The sequence below is a fragment of the Canis lupus genome, chromosome 27 (assembly GCF_003254725.2).
Source record: "Canis lupus dingo isolate Sandy chromosome 27, ASM325472v2, whole genome shotgun sequence".
Taxonomy (NCBI): domain Eukaryota; kingdom Metazoa; phylum Chordata; class Mammalia; order Carnivora; family Canidae; genus Canis; species Canis lupus.
The window spans coordinates 4,241,753-4,251,015 of NC_064269.1; the positions used below are offsets into that span (position 1 = coordinate 4,241,753).

The 9,263-nt window shown below is 39.8% G+C and overlaps 1 pseudogene; it reads right to left on the bottom strand.

Annotated features, from left to right (window-relative positions):
- Positions 1-2,444: 2,444 nt before the first annotated feature.
- LOC118352515 (60S ribosomal protein L7-like) lies at positions 2,445-4,358 on the bottom strand (annotated as a pseudogene).
- Positions 4,359-9,263: the final 4,905 nt, after the last annotated feature.

Sequence of the window (9,263 nt, forward strand, 5' to 3'; positions counted from 1 at the left end):
TATGACCTTTCTCTCTTCCTCCCTCTTTGTGTGTGTGTGTGTTTAACAAGTTAAATGTGTTCGTGTGCCTGGGTGGCTCAGTCTGTTAAGCGGCTGGCTTTGGCTCAGGTCATGATCCCAGGGTTCTGGGATTGAGCCCCGCATCAGGCTCCCTGCTAGATGGGAAGCCTGCTTCTCCCTCTCCACCACTTGTGCTCTTTCATGCTCGCTTGTTCACTGTCTCTCAAATAAATGAAATCTTTTTTAAAAATGAAATGCATTTATATTTAATATGATTACTGGCATATTAAGATCTATTTCTTCCTTCTAATTGAATGCTTTCTATTTAGGAATCTTTGTCTTGCCTTTTGATGAATTCATAGAGTGTCAGACACCTCTCTAATTTATTCTGCTGGTTTGGGAGCTACAGATTGTATTGCTATTCTTTTTGTGACTATTTTGAAAGAACTAACAATTAAAATTTTCACTTGAACACAAATATCCAAACTAGCTTTAACTATTCGATTAATCTCTATCCTATTTTGCTATTATCTAGAATTTTAATTTTAACTTTATACTTTTCTTCCAAATTTTTATTTAAATTCTAGTCAGTTAACATATAGTGTAATATTGGTTTCAGGAGTAAAATTTAGTGATTCATCACTTACATATAACACCTGGTGCTCATCATAACAAGTGCCCTCCCTAATCTCCATTATCCATTTACCCCATCCCCCCCACCCCCCTCCATCAGCCTTCAGCTTGTTCTCTAAAGAGTCTCTTATGGTTTGCTTTCTTCTTTTTCCCCCCTTCATATAGTATTTTTTTTCAGTATTTCTTTCCATTATGTCCAATCAAAAGTTTCTCATATTTTGAGTTTTTATTCATTTCATTTTCAGACTATTTTGCCTGGTAGTATATAGCCACTCAAACTCTTTTTTTGGCTATTGTTTATATGCTATATCTTTTTCCATCCTTTTGATCTCCACCTATTTGTGTATTTGAATCTAAATTGTGCATCTTACAGACAGCATATAGTTAGATCATGGGTTTTTTTCTAACCCATTCTGCCAATCTCTGCCCTTTGGTGGGGGTGTTTGCTCCATTTACATTTAATGTCATTTCCCTACTTACTTTCTATATGTCATATTTTTTCCTTTTTTTTTTAAAGATTTTTATTTATTTATTCATGAAAGACACAGAGAGGCAAAAGACATAGGCAGAGGGAGAAGCAGGCTCCCTGCAGGGACACCTATGCGGGACTTGATCCTGGAACTCTAGGATCACATCCTGAGCTGAAGACAGCCACTCAACTGCTGAGCCACCCAGGCGTCCCTGTCATATTTTTTCCTATTCTTCCCTTACAGCTTTCTTTTGTGTTCAATATTTTTTAGAATACTAGTTTACTTCCCTTGTCATTTTGCTTTTCTTAGTGATTGCCCTGGGGACTACAATTAACAATTTAAAGTGGGGGATGCCTGGGTGGCTCAGTGGTTGAGCATCTACCTTTGGTTCAGGGCACAATCCCAGAGTCCCAGGATTTAGTTCCACACTGGGCTCCCTACAGGGAGCCTGCATCTCCCTCTGCCTATGTCTCTGCCTCTCTCTCTGTGTCTCTCGTGAATAAATAAATAAAATCTTTTAAAAAATTTTTTAAGTGATCTAGTTTGTATTAATACAATTTACTTTTAATATAGCCCTATTCCCTACTCCTTTGTTCTATTTTTTTTTTTAAGATTTTACTTATTTATAAAGCTCTGCAGGACAAGTAAAAAAAAAAAAGATTTTACTAATTTATTTGACAGAGATGGAGATGACAAGCAGGAGGAGTGGTGGGCAAAGGGAGAGGGGGAGAAGCAGGCTCCCTGCTGAGCAGAGAGCCTGATGTGGGGCTCGATCCCAGGACTCTGGGATCAAGACCTGAGCCAAAGGCAGACGCTTAACTGACTGAGCCACCCAGGTGCCCTTGTGCTATTATTATTATACAAATTACATCTTTATACAATATAAATCCATTAGTCATTCACACAGTCTGCAGTATATATATATATATATATATATATATATATATATATATATATATATATTTTAAAGTCAGCTCTATGCCCAATGTGAAATTTGAACTCATGACCCCTAGATCAAGAGTTGCATATCCTATTGACTAAGCCAGCCAGGCACCCTTACGCTGTTATATTTTAAATCACATAGAAGAGTTACAAATACAAACAAATTTATAATGATTTATCCTGCAGTTACTTTAATAGTGTGAATTCAAGTTACTGTCTAGCGATCTTTCTTTTCAACCTAAATGACATTCATTTCTTATAAAGCAAAAAACAAATTTAGTTTTTGTTTATGTTGGAATGTCTTGATTGCTCCTTTAGTTTTTTTTTTGTTGTTGTTGTTGTTGTTTTTGTTTTTTTTTGAAGGATAGTCTTTCTGGATATAGAATTCTTGGTGACAGGTGTTTTTTCTTATAGAACTTTAAAATGTCCTTTCATCCTCCATGGTGTCTGATGAGAAGTGAGCTGTTAATTTTATTGAGGACCCTTTTTACATAATGTGTTGCTTTCCTTCATGCTGCTTTCAGGGTTCTCTTTTTCTTTTGACATTTTAACCACAATGTGTCTAAATGTGGATCTCTGAGTTTTTCTTTCTTGGAGTTCACTGAACTTCTTTAATGTGCAGATTAATATTTTTCAGGCATTGTTTATTCAAATATTCCTTTTGTTCCTTTCATTATCTCCTCTTCTTCTGGGACTCCCATTATGTACATGTTTGTATGGTTCATGGCGTCCTATTGTTCTCAAAGGTTCTGTTTATTTTTATTGATTTTTTTTTTTTTTTTGTGCTACTCAAACTGGATAATTTCAATTGACCTAGTTTCAAGTTTGGCAATTCTTTCTTCTGCCAGTTCACATATGAGGTTGTGCCCTCCACAGCTCCTTTTAGTGATCTTTGAGTTTCAGTTTCTGTACTTTCCAACACCAGAATTCTTTTTGAATCTTTTTTTTTTAAGATTTTATTTATTCATGTGAGACACAGAGAAAAAGAGAGGCAGAGACATGGGCAGAGGGAGAAGCAGGCTCCATGCAGGGAGCTGGATGTGGGACTTGATCCTGGATCCCGAGATCACGCCCTGGGCCAAAGGCAGACACTCAACTACTGAGCCACCTAGGCGTCCTACTTTTTGATTCTTTGTTATTATTTATATATCTTTTTTTTTTTTTTTAAGATTTTATTTATTTATTCATGACAGAGAGAGAGAGAAGCAGAGGGAGAAGCAGGCTCCATGCAGGGAGCCCGACATGAGACTCGATCCCAGGTCTCCAGGATCACACCCTGGGCTGAAGGCGGTGCTAAACCGCTGTTCCACCGGGGCTGCCCTATTTATATATCTTTAATGATATTCTCTAATTGATTAGACATCATTCTCATACTGTTCTTTAATCATTCAGATATGGTTTCCCTTGTTTTTTTGAACTTATTTATAATAGCAGATTTAAAGTCTTTGTCCATTAAGTTCAATACCTGGACTTCCTCTGGGACAATATTTATTTATTGGTTCTTCTCCTTGTATGGGTTGTACTTTCCTATTTCTTTGAATGTCCTATAATTGCTGAAAACTAGACATCTAGTATGGCAACTCTGGAAATTGTCTTCTCTTCCCCTATCATTAGTTGTTTTTTTTTTTTTCCAAATTGAAAGTGGTCATTTGTTAATTTACCAGATTACAAAAATAGTCATGGTAGATACTTCAGTTCATTCTTCTAATAAACCTATTGATCTGGTCTTCCCTGTAGCCAACATCTCACCTTCTACAAAATGGGTGATCTTTTTCTTTATTCCCCCTCATGGTGAAGATAATTTAGAGGGCCATAAAGAAGTTGTTTGTTTTTTTGAAACATTTTCCGACAGTATAGATCTGATGAATCACATCTTCCATGCAGATCAGGTTATACATACCAAGAGATGAAGCAATCAGTGTATTATCTGTCAGAACAATTCACTTCTTGTTGACTTTGCCAGAACTACGTTTGTAGGTCCATTCGTTTGCGAGCGTCATATTTGGGTACCCCCATGCTATGTATGGTTCCACAAACCTAAGCGTGTTAACTGAAGCCTTGTTGAATTTAACAAAGATGCCATTGAAGATCTGGCAAAGGTGTAGAAACTGCAACACCTTTTGAACCTCTGGGCTCACACCACTGACACCTCTTCCTGATGACAAATGCCAATTTGGGTTCTGCACATATGAAGTTGCCAGCTTTTCTTGCCATTCCAGCCATTTGAATCTCAGTTCTGTACATCTGCCTATATTCTTTGTGGTAATGCTTAGCTTTTTCATAGATAAGCTTTCTCCTTGCTCTTTCTTCTTTCTTTCTTTCTTTCTTTCTTTCTTTCTTTCTTTCTTTCTTTCTTTCTTTCTTTCTTTCTTTCTTTTTCTTCTTTCTTTCTTTCAAGATTTTATTTATTCATTCATGAGAGACACACACACACAGAGAGGCAGAGACACAGGCAGAGGGAGAAGCAGGCTCCATGCAGGGAGCCCAATGTGGGACTCGATCCCAGGACTCCAGGATCATGCCCTGGGCTGAAGGCAGGCGCTAAACTGTTGAGCCACCCAGGGATCCCCAGTAATTTTATTTTTAAATGATTTCTACACCCAACATGGGGCTTAAACTCATAACCTCAAGATCAAGAGTTGCATGTTCTGGAGCACTTGTGTGGCTCAGTGGTAGAGCGTCTGCCTTTGGCTCAGGGCATGATCCTTGAGTTGTGGGATTGAGTCCCACATCAGGCTCCCTGGAGGGAGCCTGCTTCTCTCTCTGCCTATGTCTCTGCCTCTCTCTGTGTGTGTCTCATGAATAAATAAAATCTTTAAAAAAAAAAGAGTTGCTTGTTCCACCAGCTGGGCACCCCTACAGTCTTGTTGTAAAGTCTTCTTTGTCTGGTATAATTGTTGCTACTTTGGCTTTCTTTTGACATTCATTTGCATGATAAATGTTTCTACATCCCCTCACTTTCAATCCGCAGATGTCTTTAGGTCTAAAATGAGTCTCTTGTAGGCAGTGTATTGATAGGTCTTGTTTATTTTTCCATTCTGTCACCCTATGTCTTTTGATTGGAGTGTTTCCAAGTAATTGTTGATAGATATGTATTTATTGTTACTTTATTACTCGTTTTGTTTTTGTTTCTGAATATTTTTTCTGATTCTTTCTTGTCTTTCTTTCATGGTTTGCTGGTTTTCATCAGAGTGATACTTGTATTTCTCTTTATTCTTTGCATAATTATTAGTGGTTTTTAAAAATATTTTATTTTAGAGAGAGAGAAAGAGAGTGCAAGTGGCAGGGAGTGTCAGAGGGGGAGTGAGAGGGACAAGTAGACTCTGCACTGAGCATGGAACCTCATGTGGGTTCAGTTCCAGGACCCTGAGATCATGACCTGAGCTGAAGTCAGACCCCTTAACCCATTCATTACTTCTCTCCTCTCCATGTTTTAGGTATATGGTGTTATATTTTACATGCCCTTATTTTGTGAATTCCTTGACTGATTTTTTACAGAAATATTTATTTTTGCTACTTTTGTTTCCTATCTTAATACTGTTATTTATGGTCTTTCCTTTCCACTCAGAGTCCCTTTAATATTTTCTACATTACTGGTTTAGTGGTCATGAATTCCTTTAGTTTTTGTTTGTCTGGGATACTCTTTATTTCTGCATTATGAATGATAGCCTTGATGGATAGATTATTCTTGGCTGCAGGTTTTTCCCATTCAGCACTTCGATTATATTCCCCTCTCCTTTCTAGCTTGGAAAGTTACTGCTGAAAAATCTGCTGATAACCTATGGGCATTCCTTTATCTGTTAACTGTCTTCTTTTGTTTTAATGCTTTTAATACTTTTGACTTTATCACTACATTCTGCCATTTTAATTACAATATGTCTAGGCATATATCTGCTTCTTTGGTTTTGTTGGGGTAATCTGTGTGTCCTGGATCTGGATATCTGTTTCCTTCCCCAGATTAGGGAAGTTTTCAGCTATTATTTCTTCAAATAAATTATCTGCCTTTTTTCTTTTTTTAAAAAATTTATTCATGAAAGACACACACACAGAGGAAAAGCCATAGGCAGAAAGAGAGAAGCAGGCTCCATGCATGGAAGCCCAAAGCAGGACTTGATCCTGGGACTCCAGGATCACGCCCTGGGGGAAGGCAGATGCTCAACTGCTGAGCCACCCAGGCATCCCTCTCTCTTCTTATTATGAATGATACTACAACTGATGAAATCACTGAGTTCCTTAAGTCTATTCTCATTTTGCATAACTCTATTTTCTCACTTTTGTTCAGCTTGATTACTTTCCATTACTCTGTGTTCTAGGTCATTCTTTTGTTCCCCTGCTCCTTCCAGCCTGTTGTTAATTCTATCAAGTATGTTTTCCATTTCATTTACTGAGTCCTTTATCTCTGCTGTGTTATTCCTTATTTCTGTGTCAATGGTCTGACTGATGTCCTTCACTCTTTTCTCAAGTCCAGTGAGTATCCTTATGATCACTGTTTTAAATTCTCCATTGAACATGTTACTTATATCTGTTTTGCTTAAGTCTCTGGCTGTGGCTTTGTCTGGGTTCTTTCATTTGGGACAGATTTCTCTGTCTTCTCATTTTGTTTAAGTCTCCATGCTTGTTTCTGTACACTTGAAAAGTCAGCTTTGTCTCCTATTCTTGAGGGGAATGCCTTTATGAAGAGGTCCTGTAGCCCCTGCAGTGAAGTGTCCCCTGTTCTTGAGAGCCTGGTGCTTCCAGGAGTGGCTCCAGTGTGTGCTGTGTTCACTCTGCTGTTGTGCCTTGGCCACTTTATCCTTTAGGCTAGTTGTCTGCAGAAGTTGTCTTTGCCTATCGTGGGCTGTTTGGTCCCTGGCCTGAATGTGGAGTCCCAAATGTGGTGTATTTTAACGTGTGCTCTGGTCTGCTTGTGAAATGAGATCTGTTGCCACAGCCAACAGAACCAAGGCCTCTCAAAATTCCTGTGTTGGGAGGTGTGGTGTGAGCAGGGGTTTTGGCTGGGCTTCTGGGTGAGGGGGCTCATTGCTCTGGGACTGTGGCAAGTGTGATTGGGACGAGTGGTCCCATCAGAGCGTGGGGGGGATGTGGTTTGGTGTAAGCAAGTTAGGGAGCGTCAGTGCTCTGCTGGTTCTGGCAAGTAGCCCCATGCTTATTATGCAGAGTGGTGGGGGAAGAAAACAGCTCTCCCTAGTTCCTTTGTTCCCTGAGGGGTCTTTCCATGAAAGCTGCCTTTTTGAGACACATTCTGAGTTGAGCAACTGAACTCTCCACTCTGTGCCCCAGGTGCTCTCCACATTGTATGTCCATGGGTTATTTGCTCTGATTTCTCTCCAAGAATGGCCCCAGTGTCCTCTGCTCTCTCCCAGAGCCCAGCACATTGACCTTTAAAACTCCAGGCTTGGGCACCTGGGTGGCTCAGTCAGTTAAGTGTTTGCCTTTGGCTTAGGACATGATCCCCGGATCCTGGGATTGAGCTCTGAGGCAGGCTCCCTGCCAGGGGGGAGTCTGCTTCTCCCTCTGCCCCTCCCCCTGCTCGTGCTTTCACTCTCAAATAAACATATAAAATCTTAAAAAAAAAAAAAAAAAAAGAATAAAATTCCAGGCTTAAAGTCCTGATGCTGGCAAGAATTAATGAAATTCCCTATCTCTCACTTTCCAAGGCAATTGCTATGGGGATTCATTTTCCCTGCGTGTTCCCATGTTCAAGTTTGTCTCTCACCCTTGTCCACAACTGGGGATCCCTCCCCACTGTAGTGGCCACAATCTGTTTCTCTTCCAAACTGCATCCCCACATTTCCTACCTTTTTTTTTTTTTTTTTTTAAGATTTTATTTATTTATTCATGAGAGACAGAGAGAGAGAGAGAGAGAGACAGGCAGAGGGAGAAAGAAGCAGGCTCCACGCAGGGAGCCAGATGTGGGACTCGATTCCATCCTGGGTCTCCAAGATCAGGCCCTGGGCTGAAGGCGGTGCTAAACAGGTGAGCCACCAGGGCTGCCCATTCCTACCTTCTTTGATGTGGCCTTTTCTCTGCCTTTATTTGTGAAGTTTGTTCTGTCAGTCTTTTTTTTTTTTTTTTAATTTTTATTTATTTATGATAGTCACAGAGAGAGAGAGAGGCAGAGACACAGGCAGAGGAAGAAGCAGGCTCCATGCACGGGGAGCCCGATGTGGGATTCGATCCCGGGTCTCCAGGATCGCGCCCTGGGCCAAAGGCAGGCTCCAAACCGCTGCGCCACCCAGGGATCCCTGTTCTGTCAGTCTTGACGTCAATTTCTGGAATATTTAGATGATTTAATAATTATCTAGTTGTATCTGTTGTGGGAGGTGAGCCTAGGGTCCTCTTACTCCACCACCATCTACCCCTATAGATTTTTTTTTTCTTTTTGAATATTGAACTCATAGGTCTCAGTATAGAGATACAGGAATAAATACATATACGTGTGTGAGTGCATGCATGTGTGTTTGTGGCAATGAGCAGACCTGGTGATCAGATCTTGATTTTTATTTATTTAAAACATTTTTTTAAAACTTAATTCCATTATAATTAGCATAAGGTGTTATATCAGTTTTAGATAAGAGACTTTTTATTTATTTATTTTTTAAAGATTTTATTTATTCATTCATGAGAGACACAGAGAGAGACACAAGCAGAGGGAGAAGTAAGCTCCATGCAAGGAGACCGACACGGGATTCGATCCTGGGACTCCAGGATCACACCCTGGGCTGAAGACAGGCGCCAAACCATTGAGCCACCCAGGGATCCCAAATAAGAGATATTTTTAAAAGAAGACTTTATTTATTCATTTGAGAGAAAGAGAGTGAGAGAAAATGAGTAGGGGGAGAGGTAGAGAGAGAGGAAGGAGCAGACTCCCCATTGAGCAGGGAACCCAAAATGGAGCTCAATCCCAGGACCCTGGTATGACCTGAGCTGAAGGCAGACACTTAGTCAACTGAGCCACCCATGTATCCTGACAAGAGATTTTTTAAAACAGAAAAAACTTGAGAACCAGGAAAATTTTAACACTAGATCTTTAGGAATGATTGTTATATTTTTACATATGGCAATGGCATTGTGATTATGTAACTAAAAGACTACTTATTTAAAAATTTTTTTATTTATTTACAATAGTCACACAGAGAGAGAGAGAGAGAGAGAGGAGAGAGAGAGAGAGAGAGGCAGAGGGAGAAGCAGGCTCCATGCACCGGGAGCTCGACGTGG